The 21824-nt window shown below is 38.4% G+C and overlaps 1 protein-coding gene and 1 long non-coding RNA gene across 6 annotated transcripts in view; one reads left to right on the forward strand and one right to left on the reverse strand.

Moving 5' to 3' along the window:
* The window catches only part of LOC124137071 (delta-like protein D), a 194661-nt gene that overhangs the window by 145683 nt on the left and 27154 nt on the right, over positions 1 to 21824 (reverse strand). For 2 of the 4 annotated variants that reach the window (XM_046503211.2, XM_046503209.2), the window contains exon 1: positions 4941 to 5739. The exons of the other annotated variants lie outside the window; for them this stretch is intronic. The gene's annotated coding sequence lies outside the window, so the exon portion shown is untranslated. Of the gene's footprint in view, positions 1 to 4940; positions 5740 to 21824 lie in introns of those variants that run through there. 4 annotated transcript variants of the gene reach the window in all.
* Positions 5732 to 21381, forward strand: LOC124137072. 2 transcript variants are annotated; one of them, XR_006861476.2, is made up of 5 exons: positions 5732 to 5873; positions 15927 to 15990; positions 16500 to 16607; positions 19849 to 19923; positions 21325 to 21381. It is a non-coding gene; the product is annotated as an uncharacterized LOC124137072 (long non-coding RNA). The 2 variants fall into 2 exon arrangements; XR_006861477.2 differs by lacking the exon at positions 21325 to 21381 and having other exon boundaries at positions 5732 to 6043; positions 19849 to 20816.

Below are 21824 nucleotides of genomic sequence, written 5' to 3' on the forward strand. Positions count from 1 at the left end.
TATTCATGGTATTGTAGTATATATTTTATGTATTTATAATATGAAATGTCACTCATCTATCATACCACAACTATTTCAACAATGAATGAAACTATACTGATGCTATGTTAGTTTAACTTAAACATATTTTATTCACAAATGGAAAAGGATTAGAAACAGACAAATAGTTTTTATTAGGAGGGCGGTCCGGTAGTCTAGTGGTTAAAGTGTTTGCTCATCATACCTAAGACCCAGGTTCAATTCCTGACATGGGTTCAATGTGTGAAGCCAGCTGTGATATTGCTGGAATATTAATATTGCTAAAAGCGGCGTAAAACCATACTCACTCATTCACTCAATTTTATTAACACCTTGATTGTAAAGAGCATATAATTCATTTGAGAGTAAATATTGAAATACTTATTCCATCACAGTGACGGGCCTTACCATTCAACCCAATATGTATACAGATTAAAGAAATAGGTGAAAAATCACAATTATCAAAATGTTTTTCTGGTCTACGATAATGGGAATGAGCATACCATTCAGTGTTGGATAAAGAGTTGTGAGGAAAGCAGTCTGAGGGAAAAGAAATCATCATCATAATTACTTTAAGTCTAACACACAATTGATGGACTTAAAAATGAATGAGGTACTTGTAGAATAATTTCTGTTAAAACACTATGAGTATTGTTGAAAATGGCGTTACAGTTTACCTTCAACTAAGTTTATGTAGATGAATTATCTGAACCTAAAGAAGGTGCTACAGTGAAATAGACTTCTGATGAGGTGATAATTTCAAATGAAAATTACAGGCTAATACACTTGCAATGAGCCATAGATGAAAGACATTTTTTTTTCAAACCTCTTTTCAAGTCTACCCTTTCCAGGTTTAGCAACAGTACTAAATAATGATTTTCACACTGTTAAAAATAATAGGATAGACTCTCAAACATAGACATTTGCAGGTGTTCATTTGCAGTGGCTGCCTGTGCTAATTGCCTCCAACTTTTGGTTAATGGAGTGTAATAGTCATTAGCATGTAATGCATGAATTTGTTGGTGTTTAAGCATCGTGAAACTATATTAAGAATTAGTACTTCAGTTGCTTCATTCTGTAGTTGTCTATTTGTACTTTCATGTAGTTTCTTAACAAATGTTTCACAAATCTTAGCTTCTGTAACAAAGATACATAATTTGGTTTTCATCCGAATCTGGATCTGTTCATCACCAAACCCAATCACATATTGCTCTGTCACTCCAACCCTTTAGATTGTGTGATGATGCATGTAACCTAACAGTAATTTCTGGGGGGTTGAAATTGATGGTTTCATTATTTTGGACTCTCTTCCTTGTCCAATGACAATGATATGTCATGCCCCAAGACACTGTTTTTTGTTAAATTAGATTTGAAAGGAATATTGTTACCAGTTTACTTTCTCGAGTACTTGTGAAGACACAGTCGAGTCACCTGGGCTTTGGGAAGATATACCCATAGTGTAGGATGAAGTAACTCAACCGGCTTCTGGATTTGTTGCAACAATCCATGTGTCCTTGACCTTCACTCCCAGAGATTGTCAAGTATGCTGTCCAAAAGCAACGTTTTCTAGCAGGGTTGCTTCCTATATCTCTTCGGCCTGATTCTGCTCTACTAAGAGTGAATGAGTGAGTATGGTTTTACGCCGCTTTTAGCACTATTCCAGCAATATCACGGCGGGGGACATCAGAAATGGGCTTCACACATTGTACCCATGTTGGGAATCGAACCCGGGTCTTCGGCGTGACAACCGAACGCTTTAACCACTAGGCTACCCGACCGCCCCAGGTCTACTGAGAAAAGCAGAAGGTGGACTGGATGGAGCCAGGTGGATTACCTTCACCAAAGGTAAAGAACTGGAAACATTATTTCCATCACTGCTTGACTCAGGCAATATGCTCCATTTGACTATCTGCTCGATAATGAGACCATGGCCTTGTTTTCAAAAGAATCTCTGAGGAGTGATTGGCTTCTGGTTTTCAATTTCAGAAGAAGCAGAGCAAAGTACTTCCAGCAAATGTATTTCCTCCCTAGCCCCCACCCTTGATGAGGAGTATCTTGGCAATATGGTGTGACCTGTATGTACACTGACTGACTCTTCTTTCATATGGGATGCTTTGAGATCTCCCAACATTGATTCTGTTCCACCTTTACCTTTGTTAGAAAAGGTGACAGGTGCAAATTCTCGATGTCTCATTCTCCACTAATATATCAGAGCCCATGGCATTAGGGTCATGTCAGTATTACATGCCTTGTCTTCATCAAATTTGGTAGATACTATTATCCTTCTCAGCTTTTGCTAAGGATCAAATACCGGGTAGTCATGTTTTGGTATAGGTCTGACTGGCTCATGGTCATTATACTGAGTCTGAGTGGGGTATCCATGTTAACTGGAGCATGGTATTTCATTGGGCTAGCACTAAAAATAACGGCATTAGTCCTGACTAGTACAGTCACACACAGTGCATATATGTTGCTACATAAGTGCTGGAGAAGATGGCTCAGGTCATATTTGTTCTAGTTAGTGTTTTACCAATTCTGACAATGCTGATTGAAGTTCCATGGTCTTACTATTGTTTCTGTATTCTCACCCCATAGAACAAGTCACTCCCAAGTGTTTGTTTTTTTGCTATCCTCTTCTAACATATTTGTGGTTTGCTAGAACCATGTATGACACATTCTACTCTGGACCAAGAAGCACCTCACACTTGCCTACTTCATGCTATTTGTTGACCAGGGTGCCATTGAACAAAACAACCTTAGTGCTACGACGGTTGTAAGCCTATGTTAAAGTATGAGAGTTACGATCACCTTAGCGCTAAGATCCTTTGTTTAACAGCACCCTGAGACTGAACAGAACTTAAGAAGGTTCAACTTCTCCAGAAGTTGTTAACTTGCATTTGCAGATAGCATAGGAATTAAAACAAGGAATGCACCAAATTCCTTTTTTATGATATGGTGCAAAAATACAATGCCACCCAGCCTCATTTCAGATAATTAGGATGATGCTCAGGGTGTGTTATCATGATTTGCTCAGATGACTCCACTTGTCCAGTTCGACACCACGATTGGTGCACAAGCAGGAGCACAATGAATCAGTTTCCAAACTGTAGGGATATATGTTTTCTAGCACATGATATACCTACATCAATCTGAACTGCCCTATTTCCCATAGTTGCCAGTTTATCTATCTCGGGTATCTTTGTGTTTACAACTGAGGAAGTCATTTTGTGTACCACTTCACCTCTGTCTATATTTATTTGCAATTGACTTGACAACTTAAGACACCTAAGATAGCCAGTGGGAAAGAATTGCTTGCTAGGATAAGCGTACTTTAACATATAGACCCTTTATGGGATTTCCAAACTTGATTCAAACATGGTATTTTTATTATTCCCTCATTCATTATTTGGAGTCCTGATTGTTACTGCTTTTGACAAACTTCTAATAAATAAGTGAGTATGGTTTTATGCCACATTTAGCAACATGTCAGCAATATCATTGTGGGGGACACCAGAAATGGGCTTCACACGCTGTACCCTTGAGAAATTGAACCCGGGTCTTCTCCCACATTTTTAAAACCAAAAGTAGTATCTTGTAAGCATTGAAATTGAGAGGATTTGGATATTTTGGACACCACCCATTTAAAAATGCTGGCTCCGCCCTTGCTACATAAAGTTTTTTAAAGTTCTCATTTTGAATAATTTTATTGAAAATGTAATGTACTAGGACTGATTTATCCTACATGATTATGTTTACGAGGTTAAAATGATAAAAACACATGAAAACGTTCCTTTTTATCTCACCTTCAAATAATATATAAAAGTGTATAAAGGTTATAGAATCAAAATTCATGCTTTCTATAACAACATAATAAATATTTGTAATTGCATGATAATATTGATGTGGAAAACTATATAACAGATTATAACATGCTTCACATGATATGAAATTGTGCTGATATGAGCCTTTAGTCATAGTTATCATAATTTGTAGGGTCATCCTGAATGATTAAATGTTCATTTAGCGAATTATTTATCATCAATTGAGATTCCTTTCTGTTTTATGGGACAGATTTTATTAAGATAGTCCCTTTTTACACACTAATCATACTCTTGAAATTTTCTCAAGCCATAAAAAAACTTTTATGTTTTCTCTGCTTTAAATCAATTCATCAGCGTGAAACCTATAGTATTGTCAGTTTCCAGACTACCTAATGCTCTTTTCAAGTTTAATGGAGAATACTGATATGTTTATTATGTATACCTTTTTCAAGCTGCTATTCAGAATGCCAGTGTAGGTTTACTTGATGTATGTGAGTAGCAGCGGACAAGAAGCAGGGTGTTGAGGCTTGAATTGAGAACAGGTTATACCAGAGTCGAGAGAGACCAGCTGAGGCAGGGGAGGGCACAAAGCGTGAGAAAGCTCATAGGTGTCTGTGCTTACACCTTTCCTTAATGTCATTGCATAATTCATTATTTTGTAGACCCTCTCCAGACTGTTTATTTGCTAATTGAAGGAAAAGCATAGGCCTTGTCAGCCCACAAGGTGTTTTCTGGAGTATATTTACTTATGTGTCTCCTATTTCCTTCTGCCCTTATCCTGTAAGCTACACCGGTGTCTTCTTCCTCCGTACCATGTTTCATTTCCACGACACAACATCTCATTAATCGTAACCCCTGTTCTTTGTACTGGTCATGATTTCTGCTCTCAAGACTGTGTGCATACTAAATAAAACCTATAGGGCTCTGAAGTCTCGCTTTCCCAACAGCCTTCTCAGGTAAAACGTTGATAAATACACTTTTGATAAGCAGTGATAAGTGATATGAAAGAGATTTACAGCCTATGTTTGGCTACCTGTCCACTGCCTGTTGACTTCTTTACATAGGTGCCCCTTGGCAGTGCTTGTCGTAATTTCTACTTACCTCGCTGGCAAGTAGATGGGACCAGAGAGCGTGGGAAAGCGTGCGCTGTAGAGCAATCACCTAGCGTGACAAACTGCACACCGACGACACTGTACTTCCTTCAATCTATTGTACGCTGTTGTTAGCTTTTGTTTCTCCAATTAACAATACTGTTTACATTACATCACATAAAATTCAATTCTCATTTGTTTGTCAGGTAGTTTTATAATTCAGTTTGAATTGATGTCTTGAGGTGAACTCGCTACTTCACCAATAATGGATAACAATCCGTTCAAGAAAGATTCCTCGCCTGCAAACAGTCCGCAGTTTTGGACAAGTGGTAAACCTCAATTTATGGTGCAGTTTGTTAAAATAGTCAGCAGAAGAAATGATATTGTTCCACACAGTTAGGACACACATAAAATCCACAAATAATCCATAGAAGAAATTCACAGTTCACACTCACCAGAATCCAAAGGGTTATAAACCCATCTATTCATACAATCCTCTTCAGTGACAAAGCTGTAAGTACATGCAAGTCGTGACCACAATGCAGACGTTCACATTTCAATCGTCAAAGAAATAAGATCTTAATGCTGAAACTACACAATCCACTCAAATTATGCTTTCCTTAAGGTTTATTCACAGAACTAATCACTGTTTGGATAAGAAATCGAGACAAGTACATACATATCGACTCTCTCTAGCAATGTGTATCTTGCAAAAGTAATTACATCCGTCTCGTCATGAGATAAATCCTTATATTCCCAGGATGGCGTAAGGAGGAGTCTGCTGGTCGTTAGTGTATATAACTTCTATCCCTACAAAGTTTCCCAGTGTAGATAAAAGTGTTGTGAAGCTTGCCCGCTGTGAGTAAGGGCCGCCTTCAGCTGTCTGCGTGGAACAGGTAGATAACTCACGTCAACCAGCAGAGCTAGGCGCCCAGTACTCCAGGTGAGCGATGCCAGGACTTCATCAAACACTTGACTGGGCTTACATGGAGCCCAATAACAGATCCATTGCTTGGACTATGCACCTGAGGTGAAGCCACTGAGGCACATCAACCTCTAGTATGAAGCGTGTATGAACTGGACACTGACTGGGATTGTTGAATAGCCAGTGGTGTATGTAGCTTCAGTTGGTGAAACCAGCTATCACCCTGCACACATATTCCATGCTTAGAATATATCCAACGCATTAGTAATTCCAGCAGCATTTTCATATTCATGTCTTCATTAATTATTCTATTGGTGTTGTACTATTCTACTCCAGTGGTAGCTTGAAATAATGGTCCTGTTTTGTGTGTATGTATGGTCTTTGATACAGGTATTGATTACAGTTATTTTTATCTATCTTACAAACTCGTTTAGTGTTTCACACCTGCTCTTTGTATCATCAGTAAGTAATTCACCTGAGGAAGTCATATGCTTGATTAAGCAGAGGTGTGCTTTTCATATCAGGGTTGGTTTATGGTCTTGATAATGTACAATTAGGAAGGAATCCTGTACCTAGGTCTACCTCAGTTCATACACATGCATGTTTGCATGAATATTTTATTCTGTTACAGTGATTTTGAGGAGGTATTATTTTTCAGCGTTTCGGGTGGTATGAATAAGGCACTGCTTTGTTTTTGTCTGGCACATGTAACATATCTATACAGTGTCTATCACTGAATGTACTGTTAAAGTCAACTCTGATCCCTTAATTACCAGAACACTCCACTCAAATGTCATTTACAATATGAATGTGGTAATACTGACAAAAAGGTTTAGTGTTAAGTCACATCTTATCCTTTAGATTTATGCAATTTCAAGCAATCATACTATCTACGTGTGTTTAGATTATTCTTGATTCATACCAAAAAGTTGAGTTTGTTTATAGGTTGAAATTGTGGATTATGGAGACATTTCGGATGCAGCTATTAACATCACTCACTCACTCACTCACTCACTCACTCACTCACTCACTCACTCACTCGATCTCATTTATAAATCTTTGCCAGCTTGGATTACACAGGATCAGGTGGTTAGAATCCGTGAATTGTTTGATGCATGTCATTGTATCCCAATTGCATATATCGATGCTCATGATGTCCATCACTGGATTGTCTCATCCAGACTCGACTATTTACAGACTGCCACCATATAGATAGAATATTGCTGAGTGTGGCGTTAAAGAACAAACAAACAAACAAAACATACCAATAACGTCATAGCATTTCATGCTACAAATAAGTATTATAATGCTTCTAGTGATAAGTTTGTTGAAAGCATTTACTGTAATCAGTTTTAGTTACCTCTGATACTATTTTATATCCTTAAACGACAACAATTTCAGATTCATTATCATAGTTTGACCGAAGCATTATGTACTTTAAGAGATAAACATCAGGTTTGTGGGTGTTACGCACAATTGTATAATTGTTTTATGTTTTCTTTCCGATCCAAATGTGGTTAAAATATTGTATACTACAAATACTATTAAAACAATACTTTCATGCATAACTGTTAAAGTGCATTATTTCCCTGTATGCCTCTGTAGTAAAGTGTGACTTTGGCATGGTAGTTGATAAGTTCATGTGGAACAATAGAGTGAGTGAGTGAGTTGGGTTTGATGCTGCTTTGAATGGTATTCCAGTTATATCCAACTTAATGTGAGAGGAAAGCCGGAAGTGATGCAGGTCTCAGACGTTTACCACGTTTGTGAACCAATGATCACAGGCATGACAAACTTAGAAACAAAATGAGGGCGAACTGGGATTTGACCCCATAATTATAGGTTTCTCATGTCGCCAAGGGAGGCACCTCTGCACAGAGAATTGATCTGCCTCAGATGACTGGGCGACCACAATCAAATGCTCAACACACCCTCCTTTATTTGGACAGTACAATTGAAACATTTAGACTATGAAATACCCATCTTAGAAAAGTTAACTACTCTTAACAAAGACCAGCAAAACATTCTTCAGTCCACGACCGCCTCCATGATCTAGTGGTAGAGCATCTGCCTTGAGAGCGGGAGGTTGGGGGTTCGATCCCCGGCCGCGTCATACCAAAAGATGTTAAAAGCTGGTCTTGTTGTTACCCTGCCTGGCACTCGCCATTAAGGGGCTAAAACAAGGACAGTATACTGTATCTGAGTGGGGTAATAATGTTAAACTGTGGTAGAGCATCTGCCTTGAGAGCGGGAGGTTGGGGGTTCGATCCCTGGCCGCGTCATACCAAAAGATGTTAAAAGCTGGTCTTGTTGTTACGCTGCCTGGCACTCGCCATTAAGGGGCTAAAACAAGGACAGTATACTGTATCTGAGTGGGGTATTAATGTTAAACTGCGGCATGGTATCTCAGTTGGCTAGCACTATAAAATCGGCAATAGTCTGGACTAGTACAAGCACCCGCATGCACATCGCTATATATGTGGAATAATCTTGAATGTGATGTTAACCCCTATTTTACCTCACCTCACCTCACCTCACCTCACCTCACCTCACCTCAGCTCCTTAAGTCCACACATTCTTAATTATTATTTTATCCAACCACTCTAACTTCGATGAATATAAAATAAAAGATATACAAGTACAAAAATCTAACAAATTATAGCTTAACTTTTTGAGCAATATGTAATAAAATGCTTTCCATGTATATGCCCTAGCCAATAAATAATATACCTAATATATAAAGTCTTTTTTGGCAGATGTAAACATATATATAAGTGACTGTAAGTATAGTTTATATAGTGCAATGCACTTTAAACAGATTTAGGTATTTATTTTTCCACAAAATGATGACAACTTTATGACAAATGAAAAATATGTAATTTTGAACTACAATATTTATTTTTATTGTTGCGAACTTGAGGGTCAGCAAAAAATCTGGAAACTATAAAATGATAAAGTGTGACCTCAGTGAATTGAAGCAACTGTGAAATACCCAGATTAACATGGTTGAGGCTTACATGTTTTTCTGTGTACTTTGTTATTCTGTATCTGTATCTATCCTGAATGGTTTCATTAATCAATGTATCAACAGCCCCAGTACACTGGCACACACCTCTTGTCTGTGTCAATCTCTCAAGTTTCTGTTCTCTTTACAAAATGCTGGATCTCCTTCTGAAGTATATATAGGAACAAATGGTGCATTATCTGGGGCTAAAAGAGGAAATGTTTCTTGGACAATGCTTGAGAACTGACATTGTTCTAAAGAGCCAAGTTGTATGTGTGCCCAGTTGTGTTTGTTGGTAATCTTGGTGGCATGAAAATAAAACATGTTCCTCCATTATAACTCTTCTTTTGATTAAAAATATATAAAAGATCTCGCTTTTGAGAAAATGTGTCCAAGAAACATTTATTTTATGCAGACTTACGGCAACAAAGTCATCCCATTCAGTAGTACACCCCAGTGAAATGATTGATAGGTTTGTGGAGTAACTACCGTATTCGACGTAATAAGCGCTCAGGGCGCTCTCAAAATTAGAAATAGGGGGCTCTTATTAGAATATTATTTTGGTGAAAAAACAGAGTTGAAAGATACATTTCGTGGTTTATGCTGACAGCCTGAAATGTTTATGTACGACAGATATATTGTTCCAGAATTTAATTGCCCATGATTAAGGGTGCATATAACACACGATTGCTTATTATACGCGAATAAGTCTTGTGTACATTGATCAATCGGAAGGGGTGCCAATTGGGATTGTTCACTAGCCAATATATTAGCAAATATCGCTGTGGGCGCTTATTACGTCGAATACGGTAATGTATGAGTTCATTAGCACAGACAATTTACAAAGTGATATCTACACGAAGACACTGAGGGTTTCACCTAGCCTATGAAAACTGATTCTCAGAATTTCTTTGGAGAGTTTTGAGCACAATTCTGATGGTCATTCATGAGGTTCATTGTAGCCTGCTATTTTAGATATTGATAACACAAATAACATCATGAACATTTTAGTTGATGAAAATATTGAAAAAATGAAATGATAGTTCCTTGAGTGATTATTGGATCAAGTACTGACTTATTAGAAATGTTGCAATCCATAGGACTCGAAGAAACATGCAAGATTGATGCATCATGTGAACCCTCTACATCTATCTACTTTGGTTGCTGAAGTGAAACAGCTTTCTTCCCATTTGGCCTCACCTGGTTAAGGTCGTAGACTTCTCACCTGGATAATCTGTTCTTCTCGTTTTCTTAACCCAGCAACACCTCTCACACCCAATCAGCCATAATATCTACGTGTTACCACAGCAACCAACAGAAACACCCCTGTGGTGATGCAAAGAAGACGATGAATGAAAGAGACAGAAAACAGCAGTTTGTGGTTTTGTTACAGGGGTCACGGTCAAAGGCCCCTGATTTGCTCTCCAGACAGTAAGTTTTTTCCTGGACTGTTGATAGGCACTGAGATACTTCTCCAAAAGTAAAGGTGTCAGACAGATGAACTTCTTCTTATAGCATTTCTGTAATACTCCACCATCCAAATTTCACGATTCAAAGACGAACTCAGCAGGACCATACCAACCTCCCAGAGAGAAAGAACCAATGGGGCCTCCATTCCATTTGCATTCAGTAATATTCCCAGTATGAAAACATCGCATTAGAAAGAAAAGAAATCTCATAACCACCTCCACCATCAAGAACCAAATGTATGTTAAACGCTGGGTTTGGCAGCAGTGTTCATGGTATTGGGAGATTAACATGGAGAGTGAGGTGTTCACCTTCATACAGACAACAAGCTCTGTGAGGGGCCTCCATGTGGGGGACAGTGACTCATCCCGCCTGTATACTCATCTCCGTGAAAACAGAGAACTAGCTTGATAAAAGACAACCTTCTTAGACAAATAGATGGCTGCTATAGTTAGAGGTTGATACTCCTGAGAATGATTCCACTCACTTGTAGGAATCTACACAAACACCAGCAAGGATGATGACTGACAGAACACTGAGTAGACCTCTAGTGGTTCCAGGCCTGCAGGGCAGGTAGAGGAAAGGTGAACTTAAACCTGGCTTTAAACATTTGGTCATTGAAACTCCCTTTTCTAAATAACAACTTGAGAAGGATAGGCTGTTATTGGAGGATGTTTGATGTCTTACTCAACAAATTTGTTATGAAGATTTCTACGGCATGTTACAGTGTTTGTTGTCTGATAAAGAGTATTGTCATTTAGGTTGGGAAAGGGCGGTGGGGTAGCCTTGTGGTTAAAGTGTTTGCTCATCATGCCAAAGGCCCAGATCTGATTCCTCACATGGGTGCAATGTGTGGACCCCATTTCTGGTGTTGCCCTCCATGATATTGCTAGAATTTTGCGAAGAGCAGTGTAAAATCCTACTCACTCACTTATAAGGATTGGGACACACAATTACATGTTGTCATCTGAATCAAAGTTTTTTTAAGTAATGATTGAAGAGAAATTTAATGCCAGTTTATCTTTACTTCTACATGACATCTTGAAAGAGAACTTCTAAAACATTTTGTGGCATGTATAGCCATCGATCTACACAGGCATATTGTCTGCATCTCACGTAAGGCCAGATTCACACTTTTCTATTTCTTGAAGAATTATTAAATAAAAAAGACATTTCCAAATATGTTTTTGTTCTTTAAAAAGATATCTTATGTTGTTATGTTGTCTTATTTTTCATAAGGTTTGTTGTGTGGTTGAACTTATTTATATTTATTGTTGTACAGTTTTAGCTCACCTGACATATCGTTCAAGAGATTCAAATCTCATTTTTTTAATATGGCCTCCACAGCAGCCATATTGAAATAAACTGTTTGTGGTCATAACTCCATCATTTTTGTTTTAAAATGTATTTCAATTTGGTGCATGCGTAGTTAGTAGTGGCACTCAATATATATATGTTCCATATATTTAAGATATTTGAAAATTGGGCCTTGAATAGAAAAGCTGAAACTTCCTATGGCATGACACCATCACTTTTGTTAAATATGTTGTGCATTTTGGTACATGTGGAGTTAGTAGTGGGACACAGTATGTATGTTCTATTGTTTTGCAATATTTCAAATTTTGACCTATATTTGACCTTTGCACTTTGACCTAAATAATCTCAAACTCCGTATTTTCTTGAGTATAATGCGCACCCCCTCTAGCGGATTCAGTATTTTGGAAAAAAAGAAATATTTGAATATTTTGCGCAGAAAAAAATTACACCGTACCCCTTCAGCAAATTCCAGTAAACGAACGGGTGATGAGAAACTTGGTCAGTACAAATTTGTGTTACGTGCTCACGGTAATGTCTCCATTGGGGGGAAAAACCATCAAAACTCATTATTGCGTGTATAATGCACACACCCTTCTACACGGCTGGTTTTTTTTTAAAAAGTGTGCACTATACTCAAGAAAATACGGTACGTTGCCTTACGCAAACAAAATATTCTGTGAATCCGCTGAACCATTGAAGCTGAAACTTCACATACTTGTTTGCACCAATGATGACATCCGAAATCGTTCAACAGCTTTGCCGTTTGCATCTGATTTACAGTATGGCTGCCATGAGCTGAAACTTTGTGTAAAGTAAATTTAACTGTTGTGTAGTCAGTCCAACATATGTTCTTCAATATTACATTCATTATTGGACATTTAGAAATATTTTGTTACTTACTTTAAATTTGTTAATACTTTTGTCCTCTGTATTTATCAAATAAATATAAGAATAGCAATGCAGTCAATCTTAAACCATTGACTACCTAACAAGGAGGGCTACAGTGACATAGTACTATTTTTGACCTATCACACCACTGCATTAAGTGGATTAAAATATTAACTGCTTTTCCGATTTTAAAGAGAGATAGATTTATGGTTGGCGTAAGCTGTAAACCAAATTTTGGAAAGCCTGATGTATTTTTGCCATTGACTTGTCATATTTGAAAAATATCTAAACAAATCTGATAAATGACCATTTAATACTTTTTAATCCGACTTGATCCCAATAAAAACTTGCACAAAAGAATTGTCTTTTCTATAATATCTTAATCCAGTATTTCACAATGGACATAGCAACTAAGCTCATCTTTGTTAGATTTTAAACACATCCAGATGTATGTGAGGAGATAATCGAGTACTGAACATTTATCCATCTTTTCTTCTTCTCCCTGTTTTGTGTGTGATCCCACCTTGAGCTCTGATGAGAATTACTTCTGCAACCACTTGTAGCACGCTAATTGAACGTATGATTGATCATGTAAACCAAACCCTCACAATCTCTGACAGGTGTTAAAAACAACTAAATGTACGTCAAAGCCACATGGGCATTCTTAGCTCTCTAATGTCTAGACCGCCCTCCAATATGTTTATTTTCACACAAATTCTGAATTTGCAACAACATTATTTTGCAAACAAGGTGTACATCAAGTGCACCACTCAGTCACGATACCATGGAAAAAGTGGACTGGAACCTTTCCAGCTGTCTCTCAGCTGATAATGAAGACACTGTCTGTTCGAGGTGTTCTAATGTCAGCTGATTGGTTGATACACTGACTAGATGCTCTCGAATAACTTCAAACGATATGCCTCACTGAGTACTTGTATGTTCTACAAAAGAAATGCACTTGAGCTGTTTATCACTACTAATGCAAAAATACTCCAAAGGCTTACATTCATCTCTTTCGTACCCGTCTGTCGTCACTGTTTCTCCTGGGATATCCACTTCTTATATCTGCTATCAGGAGGTCATGATAGGTGTGGATTGAATTAAAAATGCATTAAACTTAATAGATCTGTGTTTGAGTTTAAAGGTGAATGAGTTTTTGTTGTTGTATTTTTACGAGCTGTTAAAATTCTCTCTTATTACATTGAAATCTCACTTTGAATCTTTATGAGGGTATGCTTAACGTCTTTCCTCTTTCCTGCCTCCCTTCTTTATGAGGAGGTGGGGTAGCCTATTGACTAAAAGTGATTGCTTGTCACGCCGAAGACCCGGGTTCGATTCCCCACCTGGGTAAAATGAGTGAAGCCGATTTCTGGTGTCCCCTGCGGTGGTAATGCTGGAATATTGCTAAAAGCGGCTTAAAACTCACTCACTTCTTTATTAGTCAAGAAACAAGTCTACCTGGTAGTTTCACGTGATCAAGAGTGAGAATTGAGTTAACACAAGTTTGATCCGTTTTTAAATTTATATCACAGTGTGTCAGCTTCAGGTGTTAGACCTTGACTACTTTGGCGTAACCCACGGGCATGGGTATGGTGTTGACAAGCCTCGAAACATAATCAGGGTAAATCTGGGATTTGAACCAAACTTTGTATGCACAGTGCAATACAGTGCCTTAGATTTCTGCCTGCCAATTCCCATAATGCCAGAGGATTCATGCTTTAATCAAATAATGACATGAACAGAATGTCAGCCATCATACTCATCTTGATTCTCTTGAGCAGAAGTACAATACATCATACAAAAGTACGGGAAATATTAACTTCATTAATAGTTAGTAATAAATATACTATACCCTGTGTGACTAAAAGAGAAGTAATGGTAGCCTAGTGGTTAAAGTGTTTCCTCATCATGCCAAAGACCCAGGTTTGATTCCCCAGAAGGGCCAGTAGCTGAAGTCTTTTCTTGGTATCTCAAGAGACTTGTACACGCATATTACCAAAGTAGTATCATATAAAGTTTTTGGATACCATGGCTGGGGTCAGTGAGAACAACTTCATTAGAAATCAATAAAGGATAGGAGAAGTACACATATATATGGTGCTTCAGTAAATCAAGGACAAATAAGACCGCTTGTGTTGGGACTTCCTCCATTATCAGACCATGGATACCAGTATATTCATTAGCAAATTTATGCAAATTCATGAATGCTCAAGTAGTCAAAGATTGTATTTAGTCCCAGATCATCAGTTTTGTTTGTTTTGTTGTTTAGTTGTTTAATGCAACCCACCACAATATTGCAGTTATATGATGGTGGTCTGTAAATAGTCAAATCTTGACCCAAAAATTCAGCAATTGACATCATGATCATCATTGACTTTAAGAATATGCTTAATTACTGATCTCATAGTAAATGTAATACTGTTATCTTGACTGTAAATCTTTAATGCATGTGTACACTGTATGTAACATAAATGAACTCCAGGCCATGTGGACTTTATTACACTTAATACACGTTTTCTTCTTCATCCAGAAGCCTTAAGGTACAGCTATATTTTATTGGCATCCTGCAATCCTTGCCTGACAGACTAACACTATACATCAGAGTACATAAAACAAGAACAGAGTTAAAGCATGGGAATATTCTAGACAGTGTGTGTGATACTTAATTCATGAATTCATCAGCGAGACAGTTCATGAAACAGATGCTGGGCATAGTCACAACAGGAACTTGCCATATACCCCACATCACTTCAAAGGCAATGCTTATTACAAGATGTGGAACATCTTTCATGCTGCTTCAGCAATGTGTCTTCCCGTGCCATCATTACTACCAGTTTGTCAGGCTTATGTGATTGTCTTGGTCCTAACATTGTTGATTTACCATTCCTGACATTCAGTACCGAGAAGGAAATTTGTTTAGCATATCTATGCACAATTGTTTGGGTAAATTTGTGTAGGAGCACACATTTGTTAACCTGATGTTAATCTGGTGCAAAGAGCATACACTTAGTGCTTGTATATATACTACTATTACTGTGTAAACACACAGAACTGGCTCTACTTTCCTTCCGCCTTTTGACTGCGTACGCCTTCATGTTGGTTCTGGCACGATTTCTATAGACAGGATTATACAGTAGGTTTTATTTCTTCTTACACAACCTTAATGAAAACATGCAAAGCAGTACAAATCTGATTCCTTTTTTTAACATCAACCTGCCACAGCCTAAGTGTTGTCAAGGAGTCTGTGTGAGATGTTAAGGCTCACTTACAGTACAATGAAACCTGTTAAGCTCGGCAGTACATTTCCAAGTGAATTTGTCAGGATTATCAAATAACCAGATGAACAAATTATTGTTATAAAGTAATTTGTCTGCATTAAGGAATTGTTGTTTCAGAATGATATCATTTCAACACATGGAGACATCTCCAAATGAATTGTCCGGTGAGCAGCGATTCTATGTAAGCATGATTTTATTCCGCCCAAATTTAGTTCCAACACCGTATAAATATCAGGATTAAATGCAAAAAGCTGCAAGGGAAATGTTCCGACCCTGTAGGGAAAAGCTCCATTATTGAGGAACCAATGTTGGGGAATGTTTATAAGGGCTGTTCCTGTACATGAAAACATGATACATACATATGATTAGATACATTGTACAAGAAGAATGTAATGAAAGGAAAGGATGAAACGTAAAGTACCGTTAGTTAATGAAGGATAAACTAAAATGTGAAAAAGTGTAATTGAGACAGAAACAGATAAAATACAGATCCCAATACACAACACTGGAAGTGATGTTGCATGAGAATTCCATGAAATGGCTATGTTTATGTCAAGTAAATTATGACTACTGCATTAATGAATATTGTCAAAGGTTTTAATTTATGTTTAATTCTGAAATAAAATAATGCATGTTTCCATATATTCAAGAAGACATCTCGACTTTTAGGTCATAATTCAAAATTTGCAGGTGCAGTTCATGCCTGGTGCACAATTTGGATGTTTGTGAAAGGAAGCAGAAAGGAAAGACCTCAAAATACATTGGAGTCCTGACATCAACCTGACTACGAATAACATGGTAAGAGCTGAAGGAGTCCCAAACCTAGAAGTTGGAGTGAGCTCTGATTCTGACTTCAAAAGTCATACCAAACTATCCAGTCGTTTCTGATCCTATCAACCTGGCTTTATCTATGGACTCCCGATCTACATCTACCATCTTTCAACATAGTGCTGACTATGGGTCCAGTCGGAGGGTGTCTTTTTTTATACGCCAAATATTGGAAGCTGACCACTGGGTTCTCAACATCTCTAACGGGGATACAAGCTACATTTCCGTCACCATCTTGTACTTGTATCCAAGCCAGTGGGCCAACGATTCCATCTGGAGGGTACCAAACTAGAGGAAGCCAGCCTGGCCATTGGAAGACTACCAGAAAAGTATGCCACCTAGGAACTCCAAGAAACCGACGACAGCAAGGGTTTTTACTCTAGTTTTGTGAGTCCCTAAGCAGAGCTCCCTGGACATGAGGATGATTATAGATTTCAAGGACCTTAAGAAATCTTTTCTCGCCCCTCCTCCCAAGTTCCAGGAGGAATCAAGCCTTAGAACGGTAGATTGGCTCATCTACAAGATGTTTATCTCCAAGCACCCAACCATCAAGCCTGACACAAATATCTACGCTTTGCAGTCAACGGGAGATGGTACTTATTCCAATTTCTTGGGGAGGGGTTGGGGGAGAACAGTGACAATGGAGTGGTCACTTCATCCAGAAGTATTTGCCTGGATAACATCAGTATGGGACACCCCACATCTGGATCTCTTTGCAACAATCAACTTTATCTATGTCATCCTTGTACCAGACCTGATGGCCCTCCAAGTGAATGCCCTATCGATGGATTGGACAGGCCTTTTTCCTTATGGATATCCTCTATGGACTGTTTTAGACAAGATGATCTGAAAGATAAGCTGACAGACTGTATGATCATCCTGATAGCTCCAATATGGCCAAGCAGATCATGGTTCCCATGACTATTACCTCTGGTTATGGAAGATCCTTTCGATCTACCTATTTGTCGAGATGTTCTACATCAACCCAGGTCAGACCTTTTCTAAAACAATCTTGCTAAAGATGCAGGCCTTGGCTTCTCTGGATCTGACTATGCTTGTCATAAGAGGCGACTGATGGGAATGGGTGCTCAGGCTCGCTTACTTGGTTGATGCATATCATTGTATCCCAATTGGGTGGATTGATGCTCATGATGTCAATCACTGGATTGTCTGGTCCAGACTCGATTATTTACAGACCGCCGTTATACGCCTGGAAAATTGCTGAGTGGGGGCATTAAACAACCAACCAACCAACCAACCTTTTCCAAAACGGTCTTTCAAACCTTCATCTAACTGGTTGGAAGCTATCTTGCTAAAGATGCAGGCCTCGGTTTCTCTGGATCTATCTAAATAGCTGTTGCTAGGTCCTTGAGACCATCTTCCTCCCTCCTCTTTTACAATCGATGGTCCAAGTTCGTCCAGTGGAGACAATGACAAGATCTGGGAGATAGAACAATAACTTTGCCCATGGTGGCAAACTTTCTGTTCCACTTAAGCCAAGATAACAAGTTTGCCATGGCAAAATAGAGGGTGACAGATCGGCTCTACACATGTATCAAAGATCATCCAACTATAAATAAACTCATGCGATCGTTTCTCATTGAAGATGATCGATCACCTAAGATCTTCCAAAAATGAAACCTGTAAGTGATACTATCAGCCCTCACAGCAGAACCGATCGAACCTCTTGCTATGGACACAATAATCCAGAAATCAAGAAAAGCTGCATTCCTTCTTGCAATAGCTACCGAGGCTAGAGTCCCAGAGCTCCACATCCTAGACTATTCAAGTCAGACTCATGCTGGAAAGCACAATTACCCTGAGATCATGAGAGGATCTGACATCAGCAGCTTCCGAAGGTAGGTACACCTTTGCTCATCTTACTGACTGTAGGATACATGAAGGGTAGTAGCTGAATCAAACCTGGTCACAAGCTTGATTCAGATTGACTGGAGGTGACATAATAACCCAAGAGGAAATTGGAAGTAACGATGAGGACTTGACATCATAGAATGATGTCATATCAGACAGGAAATGAGGTCATGGTGATGAAATTAGACCAGAAGTGATGTTACAAACTGAAAATCCAGGAAGTGACACCATAAAGAACCACAACTGATGTTCGGCAAGAGAGATAATGAGAGGAAGTGACATCAGAACCAGAGGTACGGTTAGACCAGAAATGACATCACAAACCGGAAATGACGGTCTGAGAGATGGTTTTAGAACATCTTATTATGTCATTAACATGAAGAACAGCAAAAATAATGGTAATTCTAGTTTATGTTACTAGGTTTGTCAGCACCATACCCATGCTCATGGGTTTCACCAAAGTGGTAATTGTCTGAGACCTGCATCATTTGGGCTTTCCTCCCACAGTGATCTTGACACACTATGATACAACTCTATGCTGCTGAAAGAGGCGTTAACCCAAACTCACTCAATCACAATTACTTAATGACCCTTCAATGCGTGTGTAGCTGTCAGCAGCAACAACTGCACACACAAAATCTGAATACAGTCACTATGATTCCACCTTGTATTTCAGTATTTTGGTAATGGAAGTAGTATATTCGAGGGGAGCTTGTCACAATGTTTCTATATTTGTTATTGTTAACTAGATGTGTCTCCTGATCCATGAAGACCAGGGGTAGAATAGGTCTTCAGCAACCCATGCTTGCTGTAAAAGAAGACTATGCTTGTCATAAGAGGCAGCTAACGGGATCGGGTGGTCATGCTTGCTGACATGGTTGATGCATTTCATCATATCCCAATTGTGTGGATTGATGCTCATTGTATCAGTCACTCTATTGTCTGGTCCAGACTTGATTATTTACAGACTGTCAGCATATAGCTTGAATATTGCTGAGTGCAGCGTACAAAATACAAAAGATGTATCTTCTACATCTCAACTTATATTCAAGTTTCTTTTGGTCCTTGTGGGTTGGTGAGTTAGTCTAGGGGTTAAAGCAGTTTCTGTTCACACCAAGGATTTGGGTTTGATCCCTCAGATAGATACATGTTGATGTTTATTTCTGGTGTCCACTGCCATGGTATGGCATGAATATTGTGAAAAACGACATAAAACCAAACTCACTCACGCCCTTAATCTTAGGGAGGAAACTTAGTAAAAACAAATTATTTCCAGCTACATGAAGCAATATTATTAATTTAGTTTATATTATGAAGAATTATGGATTCTGTATTTCAGGTTACCCTGTAACAAGAAACCAGTTGTAGAAGAGTCGGACAGTCCATTTTGGTACAAAGCCCCCTTCTGATTATGGTATGTAGCAGTGGGAGTATGCTGTTAATCATTGTCAGTTTAAGCCCACCTTAAACTGTTATCTAAATTCACTTAGCCTTCTGGGCTTCCCCAACAAAGATTACACCAGTGTGCAGCAGTATCCTGAGACTCGTCAAGGAGACAGTATGGAAGTGAGAGTGATGTTGATTCTCTGGTTTATCAAGTTTACCTGAGTTTATTTTGAGGAGCAGATTGAATGTTGTACTACAGACAGTATCAGTAGTTATCAGGGAGGTATGTCAGCCTGTAGCCTGGCCCTGATAAACCATTGCCAGGCAGTAATATGTGTCTTCATTGTTAGACGCTGAACCAGCATTCTCAAGATACTAGATGCAGTGGATATTTTTTTCAAAATTTCATCTAATTTTTTTTTTTACTACAGTACTCGGGGAGGAGCAACCATCTTAGAAAGACTACATGTAACAAATATTGATAGTGAAGTTTGTATTATGTTAAGAATGTGTATCTCAAAATATGACTTTGTATGTACACAAGAGTGTTCCAGCAGTAATCCAGAATCGTGCTCCCCTTCTTGCGGATCTGTTTCTCTATGCATATGAATCGGAATTACTGTTCGTATTGGCGAAGTCAAAACAAGGTAATTTGGCCAAAAAGTTTAACTTAAGCTTCAGGTATATCGATGATCTTATATCGTTTAATAACAGATAGCCAATTCCCTTCCACTGATTTACCCAGCTGAACTAGAGACAAAGGACACCAGTGAGACTGCCTCACCTGTTTTATATTTAGATCAATGCATAAAGATTCAGAGTGACATAACACTCTCTGCAAGACTGTATGATAAGAGGGATGACTTCAACTTTCCAATAGTCAACTAGAAACAAAGGAGACCAGTGAGACTGCCTCACCTGTTTTATATTTAGATCAATGCATAAAGATTCAGAGTGACAAAACACTCTCTGCAAGACTGTATGAAAAGAGGGATGACTTCAACTTTCCAATAGTCAACTAGAAACAAAGGAGACCAGTGAGACTGCCTCACCTGTTTTATATTTAGATCAATGCATAAAGATTCAGAGTGACAAAACACTCTCCACAAGACTGTATGATAACTTCAACTTTCCAATAGTCAACTTTCCCTTCATGTCGAGCAATATTCCAGCAGCTCCAGCCTTTGGTGTTTACATTTCGCATCTTTTGAGATACAATCGAGCATACTCTTTCTACCAAGATTTTATAGAGTGTTATACGACTCTTGCTCAGAAGTTGTTTGATCAAGGTTACAACTTTCAAGGCCTCAGTAAAGCAAAAGTTTTATGGTAGACATGTGGAGGACATTTCCAAATTTGATGCATCAGTAACAAGAATGATGTCTGATGCCATTCCCACTTTTGACCATATTTTCCCATGTTTTTTCAGGTGAACAATTGACTTGCCTTTGCATGAGTTTGTGATGGGTGCCACCGGTTGGGCAGGATATGCTCACCTTTTCAAGAACATCTGGTATCATTACTATTTGATAGTGATTAATAAACACATGCTCATGATATAGTCGTTTTGTCAGAATTGTACAATCGACGCTGCTTTATACAGAGATTTCTGTTGGATGTGGAAAGGGTTTTGTCACTTTATTTACTCTCCGCAGAGTTTGTTTCAAGGCATCTGTGCCCTAATCCCTTGCCACATGGATTTGTTATTTGAAATATTAAACAAAGAAACAATTGCTTTTTTTGCTCGGAACTATACTATTCAAAAAAAAATTAAGGACCACTCGATTCTTTCATATTACTTTAGTTATCTGTCATAGCATGGCATGAAAAAGTTAAGGACCACTCGATTCTTTCATATTACTTTAGTTATCTGTCATGGCATGGCATGAAAAAGTTAAGGACCACTCGATTCTTTCATATTACTTTAGT

The sequence above is a fragment of the Haliotis rufescens genome, unplaced genomic scaffold (genome assembly GCF_023055435.1).
Source record: "Haliotis rufescens isolate VD_foot unplaced genomic scaffold, xgHalRufe1.0.p SCAF_3, whole genome shotgun sequence".
Lineage (NCBI taxonomy): Eukaryota > Metazoa > Mollusca > Gastropoda > Lepetellida > Haliotidae > Haliotis > Haliotis rufescens.